General features: G+C 40.9%; 1 long non-coding RNA gene across 17 annotated transcripts in view; it reads left to right on the top strand.

Moving 5' to 3' along the window:
* LOC310848256 overlaps positions 1-21,240 on the top strand; it is a 388,509-nt gene that overhangs the window by 136,581 nt on the left and 230,688 nt on the right. For 16 of the 17 annotated variants that reach the window (XR_014566218.1, XR_014566219.1, XR_014566220.1 and 13 more), the window contains one exon: positions 16,637-16,748. The exons of the other annotated variant lie outside the window; for it this stretch is intronic. This is a non-coding gene — a long non-coding RNA (uncharacterized lncRNA). The remainder of the gene's footprint in view (positions 1-16,636; positions 16,749-21,240) is intronic. 17 annotated transcript variants of the gene reach the window in all.

Below are 21,240 nucleotides of genomic sequence, written 5' to 3'. Positions count from 1 at the left end.
GCTGCTTCCTATGAATTTTAAGGGACATTTAAGGGACATCCATCAATAAGGGACAGCAGCAGGACATGGCGCTGGAATAAGGGACTGTCCCTTCAAATAAGGGACACTTGACAGCTATGTTCCAAATATAAGGAGCCAACCCCAATAAAATGTACAATCGGGATAAAAGGTTAGAAATATGTAGTTTGGGGAGCCAGAACTTGAAGAATAAAGAAATCAAGGAAGGAAGAAGACAGATATAAAGGAACCAAAAAGCGGATGCTAATAGTAGAACTTCAAATTGAATGCAAGAACGGATGAGGTAACTAACGAAGAGAAAACAATAATGGAGTTATGTGATCAAATTCATAGACCAGAAAAAATAAGATAAAAGAAAGACCTAAGGTGAGATAAAGGGAAGCCCACAAGGGACAAATCAGAATAACGCAGCCTTGATAAGATCAAAGAATTCACTGAGAAATAAGTTGGGTCAGTGGGAAAAGCTTAAGATGTAGTCCTAACCATGTTTAACTTGTAATTTCTTTTAAAATCAGTGGGGCTCACTTCTGAGTAGATGCACACAGGATTGTGCAGTTAGGAAGATTTAAGAAGCCCAATTTGACATGTCTTCACCATGGGAAGGTGAGATGAAAAGGAGAATACCGGTAATAAAAAAGCACAGGCAAATTTTGAGCAGAAAAGACCAAGTCAGAAATGCCAGAAATAGACAATAGCTCTGACTGAGCATGATGATGTTGGGGTCATGTGTCCCGCCGCTACAAAAGTTCCCATGTATGCTGGCTCTACACTCTCTGTTCCTGACCTTCGTATTTTCAGCAGGGGAGCTCTGAAAGGGGCTGTCCTTCAATATTTATCTATCATCTATCTATCATCTATCTATCTATCTATCTATCATCTATCTATCTATCTATCTATCTATCTATCTATCTATCTATCTATCTATCTATCTATATCTATCTATCTATCTATCTATCTATCATCTATCTATCTATCTATCTATCTATCTATCATCTATTTATTTATTTACCGATCTTCATCCAAGGATCATAGGGTGATTTACGATATAAAGAAACAAAAATGCAGAACAATGCAACAAACAAAAGCAGTACCCCTCCCTCAGTTTAAACATGGATAGAAGCCTTCTTCAAACCTCCCTTGTTGAACATGGGAAGGCTGGAGATAGACAGGGAAGCTGGTCATGTGGTGGTACATGTGGCCTTGTGTCCCCTACTCAATGGATATTGAATAATAAATAAATAATGTGTAAGGTTTTTTTTATTTATGCAAATGCTTAGCTGTTTTTATGTACAGGCGGCAGCCATTTTGTGTGCAACCAACTGATATGCAACCACTGACAACATGAGTCCTTTTGGACCTGGAAGAGGGTAGAATGGGGGTTGGATTGGGGTGGGTTTTATATATGCAGCACTGATGGGTGGTGGCCAGGAATGGAACCCCCATGCAAAATGGCCACTGCCTGTATGTAGTTGTTCATTGTATGTTTTTATCATATTTTTGTGTGTGAACTTCCTACTAAGTTCAGTGGGGTTTATGCCAAGGTAAGTCTACAGAGCACCGCAGTCTACATTTTTAATAAACACTCGGCAAGAATAAAGCTCCAGTCCTTGGACAGTCCAACTATAATAAGGGATTTTTGTCAAGGCCTTCCCAGAATAAAGTTTTTTAAAATAATGAGTCTTAACAAATTAAACTACAGTGATCTAGGCACCGTAAAGCTTGGAACTGAGCCATATACAACACTATCTCCATATTGCTGAATGCTTCCTTGGCTGCATCCTGGACTGTTTTAAAGTCTCAAAGAAGTTGGCTTTGCATTTGGAAATGGTGTTAAATGATGAAAGACAATGCTTTAAAAATAATGTTAATATTAAATACATAAGCAGGTTTTCAGACTGCCTGTGTGATTAGTCCTAGAGGAACGGTGCCAAATTTGTCATTAAGGTAGATCTAGGAATACAAAGTGGCTGTTAACAGCATAGAACGCAAGCATGTTTCATTAAGATTCGTTTGATCATCTTAAAATAAGGGCTGTAATGAGTTGCCACCACTTTACCAAGAGCTGGAATGTTCTGCAGTATTCTAATTTAGACTATTCTTCATAATACAGAGCCCAAAGGTCAGAATTCAAGAGTCATTTTTGGTTAAAAGCTCTGTCTTAGAGACTGCAAGTCAGTCTCTTATGTATTCTCCAAACCTCCAAGCCCCCACTCTTCCAGTACTTGCAGCAAGTCACGGCAAATATACTTAAAGTAATTAAACTATAAAGCTTCAGCTTGTTTTAATATTCACACTAATTTGGTGTTTGGGAGACATGAAACACAATGGAATGATATTGCAATTATAATATTACTTGATTTGAAAAGAGATTAAGTAAAGGCACAATATGTAATGTAATTCAAAATTAGCCGATACCTTCAAGCTCTCATTTCCAACCATTTTTTGGTTTTGTGGGTTAGATGCTGTCTTAAGGTAAGGTGTACTTGTACAAAGTGCTAAAAAAAATCTGAATATATTAAAGCTTTTTATGCAGTATCCTAGCAGACTTGGCTGGCAAAAATGGGGAGAAGCTGGTCACCAGAGAAATTGGGGTGTGTGTACAGTGGAAAAGAGGATAGCTGAACCATGGATATCACTTGTATATATTTCTAGAGTGGGTCTGCCATATTTTGGCTTGATAAATAGAAATGCAGGCCTACTGTTTGTCAACCCCAGTCATTTGCACCCATTCCATATACAGTTTACCAAATCCTGCCAACACCATTATTATTATTATTATTATTATTATTATTATTATTATTATTATTATTATTATTATTATTATGTTCCTCCCTGTACCCGTAGATCTCAGGGCAGTTCACAACATGGCATTTTAAAAGCTCCCACTCCTATTTTTAAAAGCCACACAATTCACACAACTGACCAAGTTCATCACTGAATGGGGAGGAGGAAATTGCAGTGTGTGTGGCAAAGTGGGGCCCAAAGCTTGGGGGGCAGCAACAGAGTGTGGGGCAGCTTTTGCTTGTCCACTTCAGGCAGCACATGTTTTAGGGCAGCTTGGTGACAGAGGGGGCAGAGTGATGAGGTGTTGGGTTTAATATTTATATTTACAAGACAGTCCTTTTGTGCTTTCATGCTGTGAAGTATTTCCTGAAGTTTCAGGTACTCTTATATGATGACATTTGATAGGTGAACTTTTGGACAAATTCCAGGTGGAATGCTGTTAAAGGATTTGCCACACACACACACACACACACACACACACACACATATATATCTCCATCACCCTCTCCCACTTACAGCAGATAATGAAAGATGACAGGCTATTGCTGGGTGGTCTCTAGTCCAAATAATACAGCATGTGTGTTTACACCAGGTGAAAGGATTACGACTAAAGTGCAGAAAGTGAGGAGGAATAGGAATGTTGATTTACATGCTTAGCCTTTCAGTTCAGCCATCTGCGAGGCAAGTAAAGGGTGCTTGATTGTTTCTGAGTCCATCGTTTATCCATTTTGTGTTTTGATGAGAACAGCTCTGAAGCCCCGGAGTGTCTGTTTGATAGGTACCAGCTCAAAGCACAATGCATTAGTAAAAGCCTGAAAGTTAAACCTCATCACTCTGTGCCCTCCTCCCCCTGTCATTTTATTTATTTGTTTTAGTAGCTTAAGGTGTGCAGTAGGATACTGAAACAGGCAGTATTCAAGTGAGTGTATTGATAAAAGAAATGTCTTTCTGCCATTTTACTTGCACCACAGGAAAGAGGGAAGGGAAGGAACGGTTATTTCGAATCGAGGTTAGCCGAGGTTATCTATTTTTTGCCTCAAGCTATGGACTGTTGGCAATTACAGGTTACTAATCACTCCAAATCCTACAAAATCAGCACATGTGTGAGCTCTTGGAGTATATGAGCAATCCTCCAGAATGCAGCTAGCAGTTGGCAAGTACAGTGATTTTGCCAAGCCTGTAAAAAGCTGGAGGAACACCTCAGCAATGTTACATGTTCCCCTTAATCAGTCCTTCCCTCTAGAGACTGAAATGGGTGACTTGGAAGGGGTGTTGCCCGGATATTACTTTTCCACCCCACCCCCCTTCTGTAGAGACTGAGATTGAGAGTGGAGGGAGGAAAGAAGAACCTAAAGCCATGGACAAGTTTCTAAATCATTTGGAGGCTTGCCTTAGGTAATTGATTTCGTGCTGGGGAAAGGAGGAATGCCAAGGAAGGCCGGAGCCAAGCTCTGAACCCAGAGAAGATGCCACATCAATGCAGTTTGTCAGGCTGGCATTCTGGCTTTTATAATTTATCCTGGTGCCTTGTGTCTGTGTGTTTTCACCACTGTATTTAAAGAAAACACACCTAACAACTGGATGCCCGTAGAAGGCAAACCACTTTTGGCGCTTCTTGTTTTCTTTCTCCCGCTGTGGAATTTTTGGCGAGTGTCTGCTCGATAGCTGTGTTTGCTGACTCCACCAGTCCTCTTGGCACAGCTGCTTGGTCTCCACCTACTCAGTGACCTCAAAGAGGACTTGTGAGGACAGACCCTGCTAGAAAACAGACTCTCCATATCTACATTTTTTTCAAAAAAGGCTTTGCTCTCTGTCCGTAATGGTCTTTGGAGCAGCAGCTCCAAATTCTGCAGCAGCTTAGGAATGAGGTTTCATCATGCTTTTCCTATGAAACAGCCTACTTCAGCAGACGGTTTACCAGAGTTTGCTAAAATACTTTCATTCCATTGAGGTGAGCAGAAAAACCTCCACACATGCAGACTCACACACCATACGTACTTTATTTTTCCCACCCACTCTTATCTATTTCCCACCTTAGTGGATCTATGTAGGATTGTAGATCAGTGGTAGGGTATCTGATTTGCATGCCGAAGGTTCCAGGTTCAATTCCTTTCTCTGAAATGCTGGAGAGCTGCTGTCACTCAGTGTAACAATAGTGTAAAGATAATGCACTAGATGGACCTGCGGTGTGCCTAAGATTGAGACAGCTTCCTCATGCAGAAAGTGGAATGCATAAACTAGCATTCAGTATGATTAGTCCCCCTCCCTTCCACACCAATACACAACTAGGATACATGTTGCTACCTCCTCTACCTGATTTCTTCTGCAGGTATAAAGGGAGCCATCTTTTAAAATACAGATGATTGCAAAGAGATTTTTTTCGCCCTTGCACAAATAACTCTTATCCTGTTTTGCATCAAAACATCTTTTCTTGTCTTTTTATGGATAATGATAATGAGCAATGAGAGAACAGCTTCATAGATGATAAAGGACATTACAGAAGCCATGCTGCGAGTTAACTGTAAACTAAATTGTGTTCAAATCATCAGCCTAAGGGAATGGTCCCCTGCTGTGCTTTCTCCTTTCTCTGATTTCCAATAAGATTTAAAAGTTTTGTCGCTGCCAATAAAATGTGCGGCATTGGAAGAAAAACACTGAAATTGTTCCACTAATTGTGAAGAGGCAGTGCTTAAAATGCTAAAATAGCTGAGCCGCTTTTCTTATGCCTTAACGGGTGTCTACACGTTTTGGTTTGCTTTTCATGTGCCACTGACCCTCTGTCTTCACCTGAGTTTTCTCCATGTCCTGGACTGGGAGTGAGGGGTTTTTGTCATGCTGGGCTTTATCCGAAAGTCAGAAGCACTGTGAGTCTCTTGTTTCTTCTGGACAGTCTTTCCTCACAAATCCTTTGGCTTTTGATGTGCAGAGGGCTTGTGGGGAGTATAGTATTACAATATAATAAAAGCTTGTATAGAACAGCTGCATATGTAAAAACAATTTTTAAAATGGCATCTATAGAAAGAATTAGAAATTGCACATGCAGAGTGATTAAGATTAAATTGCACAGTTTAAGCTCAATGCAAAGTGCTGGTTTTGACCCATATGTGGCTCAGGACCCCAATACCTGAAGGGCCACCTGTCCCCACATGAACCTACCCACACCCTGCATTTGGCATCCAACACCCTTTCTGTGTGCCTCCTCCTAGGAAAATGCAGAGGAAGGTGACATAAGAACAGGCCTTTTCAGTGGTGGCTCCCCACTTGTTATGATGATGATGATTTATTAAATTAATATACTGCCTTTCATCCAAAGATCATAGGACAGTTTGCAGTATAAAGTTGCTGGACTCTTATCTCCCAGAAGCCCCAGCCAGGATGGCCAGCGGTCAAAGATGATGGGAGTTGATTCCAGTAACATCTGGAGTGCTGTCCCCAGGGAGATATGCCTGATACCACCACTATCTACTTTTAAGTGCCAGACAAAAACATTTCTCTTTACCCTGGTTCTGTCCCCTCCCCTACTTAATTTGTAGGCTTTTCAATGTGTCTTGCATTTATACGTGTTTAGGTTTTTATTCGGCTTTGGTTTTAATCATTGTTCTATTTTGTAAATCACTTTGGGTTGTTTTTGCAAAAGAAAAGCAACTAATAAGTGCAATAAACAACAACAACAACAAACGGTAATGCATGGAATAAATTCAAATGCAATTCAAATACCTTTATGCCCAAGTGACTTCCATACAACTTAAAAAAATTATGTCTAGTAAAACAAAGATACCATGGTTGGTGGCAAGGAAGGTGAAAAACATGAATTCCATATAATTAACTGCAGACTGTCTTTGCTGCTGGTACCTATGCAGTTGGACACCAGAAGAAGAGCAGTCTGTTTTGTGTATCTTTTGAGATACAGCAGTTGAAGGAAATGGAACAAATCCCTTGAGAGTGAAGGTTTTGCAAAATATATGGCAGAAAAAGCATGCATGTGGAAAGCAGTGATAGAGGCACACATTCATGCAAATAAATGTGGTTGCACAGACACTGTACTATAGAGGACGCATTGGTCTTCAATCCCAGCAGCTGCAGCCAACATTTCCAGAGTCTGGGATGGTTTTAATCCAGCATAATCGGGAGGGACACTGTTTCCTATCTGTGCTCCAAAGAATGAGATTGCAAAAGGTTATGTTGAAACCTATATCACATCAGGAGTTCTGGCCATGCACCTTCATGGTGTTGCGTGTAACCCTGGTACTGATGGGATCTGAGGGTTCAGAGTGATCTCATGTTTTGCAGAACCAACTATCACATGGTGTGGAAGCTCTGTGATCAGATCTCCTGATTTTATTTTATTTTATTTAACTTCAAAGCAGGAGTGGCTGTTCAGCATGGTAGCTTACATATGTTACTTTCTCTCTGTGTGTATTATTTTAAATCAACACATTTTGTAGGATTCTGCAGATCATATAACACAGTGCCTTCCTACTTCTAAAAGTCTCCTTTAGTGCTGCTTTGGAAATATCCTGAAAATGTAATGTGTGCTCACCCAAGTAGGAAAATTCATATTTTTTTATTTTATTTAGCATTTGGCTGCCTCAACCTTCTGTGGAATCCCTTGGCGATTTTAAAGGGTCAGGATGTGTCCCCATTCTCATATCTCTCTTGTGGGGCTTTCTTTCCAGAACCCTTGTAATGCAGAGAAACTGGCAATTAGTGACCTTCTGCATCAGTAGTTCCTTCTTCTGGGCATTAGACTTGATGTTATGCATCTTGGCATGTGAAGATTTAGAGCATGGCCCCCTGACCCCATCACCAGAGCAGTGGCTCCAGCTGCCAAAGATGTAGGGGAAGAGTAATGGGAAAATGGCAACCTATGATCTTCTATATATGGATGAAAGCAAGCTTAGGTAGTTCTAGTTCTCTTATTTACTTAACTAACAAGAAGCATGTTGATGCAGACCAAAAGTACAGCAATGTCAGACTTGTTTAATATGCTGATATGTATGCAAGAGTGTTTTAAGTAGGGAGAGGTATACCAAGAAAGGGGGAATTCCATATGGTACATGTGTTATCTGTGCCCAATTATGCGGTCAACCCAATTATGCGGTCAACCAAACTCAGCCCAGATGCTGGTATGCATTTATCAGATGCTTTTCTTTTGCTGAAGTCCATGAATTCATCTCCCACTCTCTCATGTGTATGTGCGTGTGAGAGAGAATTTCACATAGGCAAAGTTAATACTTTTGGACTAAAGCTATAGATAAAGTCTTTTTGGGCTTCAAAGTAATTGGAAATAAGAGTTGACATGTCAAAAAAGCACTCACTTCAATTAGCAACAGTGATGTTTCAACATTAACACTGAAAGACTCAGGAAGCAAGATAACTAGGTTTGACACACTAAGAGAGCATTGTAGGCAGCTGTGTGACAGTGTTGAGAATTTATCGCCAAGGATTAGTAGCTTAATTAAAAAAACAAAACTCGAGAATTTTTAGAAATATCTTTGTGACTTTTAACACACCTGTTGCTTAAATATACTTAGTAGACTATTTCGCATTTCTACAACAGTGGAAAAAATAATAATTTGGGTGGCTATTGAACTAATGTACGGTATACAGATAATAGAAATTGGCAGATAAAGTGTGTTCTTTAATTTTAGGGGGGCTGACAATATTTGAAACATGTATTTTGTGACTATAAGGCCTATAAACTTGTTTATTTTAAGCTAAAAGTGGAGGTGCTAAGAAGCGGAATTCTGTGGTCTTCAATATTGTCTAAGGCTTTTCTGTACTTCCTTTGTTGTTGTTGTTGTTGTTTAGTCGTTTAGTCGTGTCCGACTCTTCGTGACCCCATGGACCAGAGAACGCCAGGCACCTCTGTCCTCCACTGCCTCCCGCAGTTTGGTCAAACTCATGCTGGTAACCTCGAAAACACTATCCAACCATCTCGTCCTCTGCCGTCCCCTTCTCCTTGTGCCCTCCATCTTTCCCAGCATCAGGGTCTTCTCCAGGGAGTCTTCTCTTCTCATGAGGTGGCCAAAGTACTGGAGCCTCAGCTTCACAATCTGTCCTTCCAGTGAGCACTCAGGGTTGATTTCCTTCAGTATGGAGAGGTTTGATCTTCTTGCAGTCCATGGGACTCTCAAGAGTCTCCTCCAGCACCATAATTCAAAAGCATCAATTCTTCGGCGATCAGCCTTCTTTATGGTCCAGCTCTCACTTCCATACATCACTACTGGGAAAACCATAGCTTTAACTATACGAACCTTTGTTGGCAAGGTGATGTCTCTACTTCTCAAGATGCTGTCTAGGCCTGTCATTGCCCTTCTCCCAAGAAGCAGGCGTCTTTTAATTTCGTGGCTGCTGTCACCATCTGCAGTGATCATTGAGCCCAAGAAAGTAAAATCTCTCACTACCTCCATTTCTTCCCCTTCTATTTGCCAGGAGGTGATGGGACCAGTGGCCATGATCTTCGTTTTTTTGATGTTGAGCTTCAGACCATATTTTGCGCTCTCCTCTTTCACCCTCATTAAAAGGTTCTTTAATTCCTCCTCACTTTCTGCCATCAAGGTTGTGTCATCTGCATATCTGAGGTTGTTGATATTTCTTCCGGCAATCTTAATTCCGGCTAGGGATTCATCCAGCCCAGCCTTTCGCATGATGAATTCTGCATATAAGTTAAATAAGCAGGGAGACAAAATACAGCCTTGTCGTACTCCTTTCCCAATTTTGAACCAATCAGTTGTTCCATATCCAGTTCTAACTGTAGCTTCTTGTCCCACATAAAGATTTCTCAGGAGACAGATGAGGTGATCTGGCACTCCCATTTCTTTAAGAACTTGCCATAGTTTGCCGTGGTCGACACAGTCAAAGGCTTTTGCATAGTCAATGAAGCAGAAGTAGATGTCTTTCTGGAACTCTCTAGCTTTCTCCATAATCCAGCACATGTTTGCAATTTGGTCTCTGGTTCCTCTGCCTCTTCTAAATCCAGCTTGCACTTCTGGGAGTTCTCGGTCCACATACTGCTTGAGCCTTCCTTGTAGAATTTTAAGCATAACCTTACTGGCGTGTGAAATGAGTGCAATTGTGCGGTAGTTGGAGCATTCTTTGGCACTGCCCTTCTTTGGGATTGGGATGTAGACTGATCTTCTCCAATCTTCTGGCCACTGCTGAGTTTTCCAAACTTGCTGGCATATTGAGTGTAGCACCTTAACAGCATCATCTTTTAAAATTTTAAATAGTTCAGCTGGAATACCATCACTTCCACTGGCCTTGTTATTTGCAGTGCTTTCTAAGGCCCATTTGACTTCACTCTCCAGGATGTCTGGCTCAAGGTCAGCAACCACACTACCTGGGGTATACGAGACATCCATTTCTTTCTGGTATAATTCCTCTGTGTATTCTTGCCACCTCTTCTTGATGTCTTCTGCTTCTGTTAGGTCCTTTCCACTTTTGTCCTTTATTATGGAAATCTTTGTACGAAATGTTCCTTTCATATCTCCAATTTTCTTGAACAGATCTCTGGTTCTTCCCATTCTATTGCTTTCCTCTATTTCTTTGCATTGCTCGTTTAAGAAGGTCTTCTTGTCTCTCCTTGCTATTCTTTGGAAATCTGCATTCAATTTCCTGTATCTTTCACCATCTCCCTCGCATTTTGCTTGCCTTCTCTCCCCCGCTATTTGTAAGGCCTCATTGGACAGCCACTTTGCTTTCTTGCATTTCCTTTTCATTGGGATGGTTTTAGTTGCTGCCTCCTGTATAATGTTACGAGCCTCCATCCATAGTTCTTCAGGCATTCTGTCCACCAAATCTAAATCCTTAAACCTGTTCCTCACTTCCACTGTGTATTCATAAGGGATTTGACTTAGATTGTATCTTACCGGCCCAGTGGTTTTTCCTACTTTCTTCATTTTAAGCTTGAATTTTGCTATAAGAAGCTGATGATCTGAGCCACAGTCAGCTCCAGGTCTTGTTTTTGCTGACTGTATAGAGCTTCTCCATCTTTGGCTGCAGAGAATATAATCAATCTGATTTCGATGCTGCCCATCTGGTGATGTCCATGTGTAGAGTCGTCTCTTGTGTTGTTGGAAAAGCGTGTTTGTGATACCAGCTTGTTCTCTTGACAGAACTCTATTAGCCTTTGCCCTGCTTCGTTTTGATCTCCAAGGCCAAACTTGCCAGTTGTTCCTTTTATCTCTTGACTCCCTACTTTAGCATTCCAATTCCCTATAATGAGAAGAACATCCTTCTTTGGTGTCACTTCTATAAGGTCTTGTAAGTCTTCATAGAATTGGTCAATTTCAGTTTCTTCAGCACAAGTAGTTGGTGCATAAACTTGGATTACTGTAATGTTAAAAGGTCTGCCTTGGATTCGTATCGAGATCATTCTATCATTTTTGAGATTGCATCCCAGTACAGCTTTCACCACTCTTTTGTTGACTATGAGGGCCACTCCATTTCTTTTACGGGTTTCTTGCCCACAGTAGTAGATATGATGGTCATCCGAACTGAATTCACCCATTCCCGTCCATTTTAGTTCACTGATGCCCAGGATGTCAATATTTATTCTTGCCATCTCACTTTTGACCACATCCAACTTACCCAGGTTCATGGTTCTTACATTCCAGGTTCCTATGCAATATTTTTCTTTACAGCATTGGACTTTCCTTTCGCTTCCAGGCATATCCGCAACTGAGCGTCCTTTCGGCTTTGGCCCAGCCGCTTCATCAGCTCTGGATCTACTTGTACTTGCCCTCTGCTCTTCCCCAGTAGCATGTTGGACGCCTTCCGACCTGAGGGGCTCATCTTCCAGCGTCATATCTTTTATATGCCTGTTGTCTTTGTCCATGGAGTTTTCTTGGCAGGGATACTGGAGTGGCTTGCCGGTTCCTCCTCCAGGTGGATCACGCTTGGTCAAAACTCTCCACTATGACCTGTTCATCTTGGGTGCCCTGCTCGGCATAGTTCATAGCTTCTCTGAGTTCTTCAAGCCCCTTCGCCACGGCAAGGCAGTGATCCATGAAGGGGTCTGTACTTCCTTAGAATACTGCTAATATCCAGTAATGTTGGATCAGAATGGTTGAATATGGGGTTTTCACCCCTGCCAACAGGCACTCTACTGTTGTCCACCAGCTGTAGCTCTTCAAAAGTAGCTCTGTGTAGAAGACAATATTGCAGTTGTTTCCTTGGCATTGCAAAGCTGTGGGTGGTGATAGGTAGGCCTCTAATTCTTGGGGTGGTTAGAAAATAATTTCCTGTTCTCCAGGATTAGCTTTTGTTTTTTGATGAACTGTAGTTGATAAAATGCACTCATGGAAGTAGCTGTCACTTAAGCTTTCCAAAGCAGTCCTAGATCCAGGGAAGAATTCTTCAACTTTGGGTCCCCAGAAGTTGTTGGACTACAACTCCTATCATCCCTGACTGTGCTAAGCTAGCTGGGGATGATGGGAGTTGCAGTCTTGAAGAAAACTATTCTGTTGTTGTTTAGTCGTTTAGTCGTGTCCGACTCTTCGTGACCCCATGGACCAGAGCACGCCAGGCACTCCTGTCTTCCACTGCCTCCCGCAGTTTGGGCAGGCTCATGTGTGTAGCTTCGCAAACACTATCCAGCCATCTCGTCCTCTGTCGTCCCCTTCTCCTTGTGCCCTCCATCTTTCCCAACATCAGGGTCTTTTCCAGGGAGTCTTCTCTTCTCATGAGGTGGCCAAAGTATTGGAGCCTCAGCTTCACGAGCTTGTAGTTTAATATTATTCCTTAGCCACTAACCATGGTGGTGGTGCTGAAACACCGGAGCCTCAACTTCACGATCTGTCCTTCCAGTGAGCACTCAGGGCTGATTTCCTTAAGAATGGATAGGTTCGATCTTCTTGCAGTCCATGGGACTCTCATGTCCCTAGACTATTCTAGGGGCTCCCTAAAATCCATACATAATCCATTAGGAGCTGGAATGCCCCCTTTAATTATATGCAACCCAGCTGATGCCAGATCAAAAATATTCCTCTCAGTTAATCAATCTTATCTGGATTCAGTTTTAGTTCATGATCCACTTGGTCATAGTCAGGACTGGCCCAAAATATTTTGTTGCCTGGGTTGCAGCAGTCTAGCCAAGACTTGCCAGTATATTTTTGTATCTGAAGTTAAAAACCCTACAAGTGTTTCTCTTACCTCCAGCAACAGTGAATTAAATAGGTAACCATTTGCTGGCTTTTCAGTATACCTCAAATCATTCTGCCTAATGGTCTTGGCCAGCCCTGGCCATAGTTTTCAAGACCCTGCTTCAGGACAGAGACTACTGCTACCAGGTTGGGAATGAAAAGCAAAGGTAAATGTCTCAGCCTATTGAAGTCACCTCCCTCCAGTATCATTATGCGCGATTTGCTATTAGCACAACAGGCCCACAAATCTTTTGGTGTTTTTGTATTTGCATGCAATTAAATAAGTATAAATTTACAGAACTGCTTGTAACCGTTTCAGGTGCAACAGCAAGCATTGGCACAACACACCTCCACAAATTTTCTTAACATGATTCGAGCATGGGGAATTGCTGAACTGTATATAACCTAGGCATTTACAAAACCACAAACTGCTAGACTGTTACAATAGTGACCTTGTCTTTAGCCTTCCACTCTTGCACTGCCTGTAGGATGGAAATTTCTCAACCACAGTGGGAACAAATTTAAGGTTGGGCTTCCAGTGCTGTTGCTTAATTTAGGGTCTTGCTTCCACTTTGGATAAGTTGTCTAAATTGCTTACTTGTACATGTGTCCTCTTATTTTCCCAGCCCATGTTTCCTTTTCTAGCACTCTTAATACTGGAGCTAGTAATTCACCACTTCCCAACCTCTTAGCTTTGGACAGAAGCCACAGCATTGCATTATAGTCAGTCCAGTGGAAAGGTTCTGACCTTCAGATTTTATTCAGATTACATTCTCCTCACTTAAACAAGTGAAGGCTATCTTCTAGAAGAAAACAGCCTTTCCCCCTTGAATGTCCAAAAATATCTGTGCAAATTCCAAAGATTTGCTATCTGTAGGTTATAAATGCTTTGTATGGGATGGCTAAGCAAAATCCTATGATCTCTGTGGAAATGTTTAGTGACATCTAGGCAAAGGGGCATATCTCAGTGGGAGAGCAACTCCTTTGCATGCAGAAGGTCCCAGGTTCAATCCTTAGCATCTTGAGCTAGGGCCAGGAGGGAGCCCCGCCTGAAGCCCTGGAAGACAACTTCAATGCACTGTAGACAGTAGTGAGTGAGATGGACCAATGGTTTTACTTTGTATACAGCAGCTTTATATATTAGCCTGTTAGAAATGTTGTTTGCTTGGAAATTGTTGAAATCAATGGTGTTTTCTTCCCAGTTTAGCATTTAGCAAATGTAAGAATGAGAAAATATTTTTACATGTCCAGGAACTTCTCAGATGTTTATGACTTGGTATCAGAAATTTGCCTTGCTGATAAAGCAGTTTAGTTCATCGCAACTGAGGTCAAAGGTTTAGATCAGGGTTTCCAGCTTTTTGGACTACAGTTCCCGTCATCCCTGGCCACTGGTCCTGCTAGTTAGGGATGATGGGAGTTGTAGTCCAAAACACTTGGAGACCTAAGTTTGGGAAACTTGGCTTAGATAATGGTTAGACAATGTGTTACCTTCCAGATGTTATGAGAATACAGCTCCCACCATCCCTGATCATTGGCTTTGCTGGTTGGGCTGATGGAAGTGTAGTCCAGTGTTTCCCAACCTTGGGTCTCCAGATGTTTTTGGCCTACAACTCCCATCATCCCTAGCTAGCAAGACCAGTGGTCAGGGATGATGGGAATTGTAGTTCAAAAACAGCTGGAGGCCCAAGGTTGGGAAACACTGGTGTAGTCCACAACATCTGGAGCAAGCCATGTTGGCTATCCCTGGTTTAGTCACCCATTTAACATCACCTATTAATTGTTATATTGAGCAAGGAGTCAAAAGAGCATCCATTTTAGTGCAGGGCTATAGAAACCTATGATGGATGCTTGTAGGGGAAGACATGAAGAGTAACTTGTCATTTTTCCTTACTGCATTTTTGGAATGAATAAAGGTGAATGATTTTAAAAACTCTTATCTGTATGATTTCAGTGTAGCTCACAAATGAGACCCTAAAAGTATAAATTTAGCCTAATCTTCTAAAACTGTTTATGGGCTCATCAACCCTGTTACCGCCTGGCCTGCAAAAATATTTATATATTTATCTGAACAAGTCACAGTCACTGTTACATAAAACACTATATGAGGATATTTAGGCAAGACTGAAACATCACAATCAAATTCCCTCTAAATTCCCTTAAAAAGACAACAGACTCGTACATATTCACAGGTTTCAAATTATAAAATGCTAGAACACTTTTCCAGATTCCATTCTGAGGGATTAGACACAAACAGTGAGGATTGGGCCTGTTACGTCTATCTCCCTGAAGCACAGCACTGGCACCCCACAGGGATGTGTGCTGATTCCCTACCTGTACTCGTTGTATACACATTACTGTATCTCATCTGATCCATCTACTGCAATTATTAAGTTTACAGATGATACTACCATAATGCGTCTAATTACAGGTGGAGTTGAATCAGCGTACAGGGGGGAGGTTCAAAAAGTATCTACATGGTGCCTAGAGAATAACTTTCATCTAAATATTAGCAAGACAAAGGAGATGGTGTTGGACTTTCAGAGGAAAAGAGGGGAACTTGCTCAGTTGTATATCGGGGGGCGGGGTTGTGTGGAGAGAGTCTCTTCCTACACTTCCTGGGAATTTACCTTAGTGAAGACCTCACTTGGAAAAACAGTATAACTCACGTGGTTAGGAAGGCCATACAGAGACTCCATATTGTATCATAGTGTGGTATGTTGGCTTGACAGCCACGGACAGAAAGTCTTCACAGAGGGTGGTGAACACAGCACATGATATCATGGGCTGTCCCCTGAGCCCGCTAGATGACATCGTAAGGGATCGATGCCTTAGAAGAGCGAGAAAAATTCTCAGGGACAATTCACACCCTGGCCAGCACCTCTTTAATCTTCTATCCTTGGGCAGGAGATATAGAAGTATAACCAGTCATACCAACAGGCTAAAAAACAGTTTCTACCCGTGGGCTGTTAGGCTGCTGAAGGGAAAATAATATAGTGCAACTGACTTTCAGGGTTGGTGTGTTGTGCAACAAGAACACAGAGTGCAATGAGATTGAGTGTTGGGGGGGGGGCTCAGTTAATTTCATTGTACACTGGTTGTACATTGACAATAAAGGTATTATTATTATTATTATTATTATTATTATTATTATTATTATTATTATTATTTCTCTCTATACTGTCCTTTATCCTAAATGGAACACATTCTTATAAGACCAGTGCTACCATTCTAGAGACCCAACCATTTTAATTAACAGTGCCGTCCTATGCATATTTACTTGGAAGGAGCCTTACATCCCTGTAGGTATATTTTAGGACTACAGTACAGCTATTGTCTCATCTTAAAGTTTGCAAGAGATAAAAGGTAATTGTGTTATTCCTTCTAGTGGTTTCATAATTGATTGGAACACTCACATTTATTTGCTCATGAGTGAATCTTCACCTGCTATAAAGCTCCTAGCTCATGGAGAAAAGGGTATTTCGCTACGTGCTTAATCACCAAACCTTTAAAATGTTTTTAAAAGGTTTATTATGTGCTGGTTTTAGAGTTCCTGTGAGAAAATATATAACTGCCATATATAGTACAGGGTCTACTTTTAATTGTCTTCTCCCTTTAAAAAACAGAACCAGACTTTCTTTTTGACATAAAATGACTCAAGATCTTTGTGTGGTGATTTCCCTCTCTTTCAGGTAGAACTCGTGTCAGTGCAGTGAATGATGATTTATCTTTGAGCGAGTCAGTAATTAAAGGATTTACTTGTGGGACTGTGAGTTCCTTCCTGTTGCAGGACAGATATCTCAGGTAAGTGAGTTATGGGATTCTATGTAATACCACAAGCTTTCTTTTAGCAGACCTACAGTTAAAAACAGGGATATTACCTAGATGTTTTCAGATTGGAATAGAAACCCACTGTGATACTGTAGGGACACCCTTTAATTAAAAGACAAACTACCGACTTCTGTCTTCCTGTTTGGTATTCTTGAGGGTTTCCATAAGCAGCAGTAAAGAGGTTACTATGAATCAGAGAATTACAGATTTGCAGAGTTGGGAGGGAGTCCCGAAGGTCCACACTCAAACCAACTTTCATACACTTTCTATCTAGTAACTGCCAACACTGGATTTCCCCCCCAATGAGTTATTGTGGACAGTGCGTTCTGTTTGACAACTAGCTCTTTCTTAAAGAAGCTTTACGTTAAGCCTTAAATCAAGAGTAGAAAGTGTGGAGTCCAGTCTAATTTGCTCATTTTCCTAGATATTGTCCTCATTTTAAAATGGGTCTATTGACATAGAAAAGCTCCTCTGTATTATTTATTTTCTTACACTTATATGCCAACTTTTTCTGTCTTGGAAAGGAAATCAGAAACAGTTTAACTTTTGAAAACGTTTTTTTTAAAAAAATCTTCTTTGCAGAAGAAGGTTGTTTGTCCTTTTGAGGCACCACTTCAGAACCAAAACAGGCCTTTCCCCCTCTTTTCCTGTAGCGAGACTTGCAGTTTTTTCAGTCATCCAGACTATAGTTCTCTAAGTCAAGCTGATCTGCATATGGCTTCTGTTATTGGCTGTGTTTAATTGCTGTACTTAGTTTTTAGTTCCCTATGTCCGCCCCCCCCCCTTTTAAAACCCACATGATGCTGATTCCCATGAGTTTGTGAAGATTCTGAATTGGCATCATATGCGGCAGTCTGATGAAGTGATAAGTATTTCACACTCTGGTTCTTCATCTTTTATGGTGTGCAAGTTAAAGATCCCTTTCATACTCAAGTAAATGAATAAAAAGAACCCCTTTTCACATCTGGAAGACCTTGTGTATCTTTGGCCAATGAGACTATATGACATCATGTGATGTTATATTGGCTTAATGTCTAGCCAATATAGCAAAGCAGAATGTGTTAGAATCCCCATCCTATGGATTAATGTTATTATTCCCATCAGTACTGTCTGTAATAGGTTCCATATTCAGGATCAAGCTGTTGGGTTTTTCTGTTATCGTAGCCAATGCAAGTATGCATGTGCATATGTGAAGATAGATTTTTGGTATCTAGTGTTATGATACAAGACGTGCAATAAGCAATGCATGTCTTAGAGACAAATTACATGTGGTGCTGAGTTTGTGGACACTGCCGAAATCAGCAATAGTGTGAGCATTCTGTTATTCTGTGATCTCACTGCCTCCTGCCACTCTGTGTGCATGTTTGCTTATCTTTGCAGGATTGTTTGCAGGATTACTTTCCCAAGTAGTTTGGTCCTTGGATTTGGATCTGGTTACATGGGTGATAGTTTGCTATTCTTCCTCTTACACTGGGTAAAATATTCCCATGGAAATATATTGCGAAATCTATCTTAAACCTGCAACTCCCCCCCCCCCCCCGCTGCATAACTGTGCAACCTTCATTCTCATTTGCATCTGTGTGTCTCACTCAGTACTTTTCATTCTCCTTTGCAAAAAATGGAGGAGGGCCAAGGGAGCTGATGGCAAGCATGCCTTCTTTCCCTTTCTTGCATGGTTCTGAAGGAATGCGGCCACTTTTGCGGAACTGATTTTGCCACCCGCTCCATCAATGCTGCTGAAAGCTTTGCCAATAATGAGTTAACTGTTGTGCTGTTTTTATACAAACAGAGGAATTTAAGTTCTAGACTAAAACCAGTCAAGGGGTAGGGGTGGGGGAATCTTTCTTTAAAATGGTTTTGAGAACATGTTTTGATTTGGTTTTCCTATTTTCCCCCCTCACCACCAAGTCAGATGACTGTTGCACTTGTTTATTTATTTAATGGGAATCTCTGACGTCTTAATGAAAGACACACAACCTTTAAACCTCATGCTCCATCAAGTGCAGTGCCTAAAGCATGGGTAATTAACGTACACATGTAGTGACAGGAATACACATGTGATTTTCGTATTGGAAAACTAAGATACAGTACTTTGATTTTGGTAAACTGGCCAGCACTTGGCTCCGACTTAGATGTGCAGTCAGCATAATGTAGGCCATAAAGTCTGAGAGAGGGGTGTGATTCACTAGTAGAGCTCTATGAACAGCTCTATGAATCCTTTGAATTTATTTACACTAAAACAAGGATGGGGAATCTCTGGCCCTCCAGTTGTTGGATTCCAAACTGGCATTCCCAGCTCAATGGCAAGGGATGATGGGAGTTAAGCTCCAATAGTCTTGGGAGGTCCATACTCGCCACACCAGACACACCTATCCCCGCACTTTCAAGGTTCGTCCGGAGTGCACCATTAACATGGATGTGTGTGTGTCTTTTTAAAAATAGAAAGTTAGTATTTAATATGTTGCTTGCTATTGCATTTAAAGCCCTTTTTTTTTATTAGAGCAGCTAAATTGCACTATTTAGGTTTAGAGTGCTAGAAATGTGCATGGACAGAAATCATCCATTAATAAATTGCAGTATAAATTAGGCATAGCTGTTTCCTTGTCACTTCTTGCCAATATCTGCCATGCCATATGTTTTTTGTGTGTGTGGGAAATGGAGCTTAGTCTTCCTTCATATAGCTGCTTTTCTTTCCCTTAACCAACAGTATGGGTCACATTTTCTGGCATCACTGAGACAGCATTACGGCAACTCCTATGAGATGTAACTATGTTAAAAAAAAAGTCTGACTGAAGAGAATAATGGGCAAGTAGACACCTCCCATGAATCTTGAAAGACAAGCCAGTCTCCTTGGCATTAGGAGGGAAGCACAGTTGCCAGTGATATTTTTAGATATGGTTGCTATCCAGACATATAATACATGTAAATCCCTTAAATTCTGTTGGCTTTGGGTCCTAAATTCATCAAAACATTTACAGAACTTTGGGGTGGGGGGAAGCAGTAAGTATATAAGTGTTGTAAAAACACACACACTTTGTTGCTCTATAATATTGGTAAGTATGTTGAAAATGATAAAGTGTAGAGAACTTCTTTCCTTTTTTATTGAAGTGCTTTATTGCCCGAATAAAAGACTGCTGGAATATTGTTGCAGACTACATCGTTCTCAGTTTTCTATATATGTAAAAAAGAAAAAAAAAGGATGAATCCTGATTCCAGCCAAAGTGACTCAAATTACCTGCCCTCTTTTCTTTCGCACTCCCTTCTCCCAATGTGTTTCTCCTCTGATTTTGATGTTGTGTGGGAAAGTTGAAGGCAGGTCACAAGTTTTAGAGAGGAGACTTCAGAAAACTGTTTTAAAAACAACAGCACAGTCTTACTAAAATAGAAGAAGTTGAAAGTTTGAAAATGAGTAGTTTTGAAAACAGGTCACCACTTTCTTCCTTTCAAGTCACTAAATTCAGATGTTTGGATGTCCTGATTACTTCTAAATATAATACCCAGTTTCCAGCTACTGTTATGGCATGGCAGGCTAAATTAGGATGACTGAGGATGGTTTCCTGCTTGTAAAGCTGATCTTTGACATTCTACACCAGATCGAGAGGTGATTTGGTTCCTTAATACATTTGGGAATTGCTAAAATGCTGTTGTAGAGGAACTGTCAGGAGGGCTTTGTGCCATTATTTTTAGATCTTTTTAAGCTTGTGTTTAGTCTCACTCGTGATCCTGTGAGACGTTAACTGTGGCGGTATAATTATTTTTAGAGAAAGCCTTGCCTGCATTTCCTAGCTACCACATAGAAGCTACTTTAAATCACTGTAGCTTATAGTTTTATTACATAGTTAGCTACAGGGGTAGAGCTGCTCACCACACAGAATAGGTGCAGTTTTTGCCATGTCACTACATACTTAACAGAGAAGTTTTTTGCAATCTTCTTGTGCAGTGCTGGTTTTCAGTAGAGTCTAGCCATGCGGTGAGGCAAGTGTTAGTTCTCTGACATTGTTTAAAAATATGGAGTAGTCATGGTAACGTAAAGGTAATGAAAGCACGTAAGAAGCATCCCAAAATCTTTATTAGGGCATTCCACTCGCCCATCCCATCTTAAGTCTATGACCAGATGCAAACTTCATCACGTACGGTAAACATCAGCCCATCACAAATCCCCATTGCCTTGCTTACTACTTAGCCTGCTGAAGAATTTTGAAGATCTCAAAAGTTTGCATAGTATTTTGTGATATTTTGGTTGGTCTAATAAAAGTATTGCTCCAATAAGGATTTTAGAATCTCTCTTTGCAATGTGGATGGATGTGACACATGACCCAGTGTCTTATACTGCTGAATGTGTAAGGTTACTGATAGCTGCCACAGGTGATAAATGGCCACATCTGTACCCATGGTCTTTTTTTTTGGTTCATATAGTGGTGTGGTGAAAAATGCTCAGTTGATGCAATGAAAAATTGCATGGTAT

The sequence above is a fragment of the Podarcis gaigeae genome, assembly GCF_964106915.1.
Source record: "Podarcis gaigeae genome assembly, chromosome: 7".
Classification (NCBI taxonomy): Eukaryota; Metazoa; Chordata; class Lepidosauria; order Squamata; family Lacertidae; genus Podarcis; species Podarcis gaigeae.
This window is presented reverse-complemented; position numbering and strand designations above follow the sequence as displayed.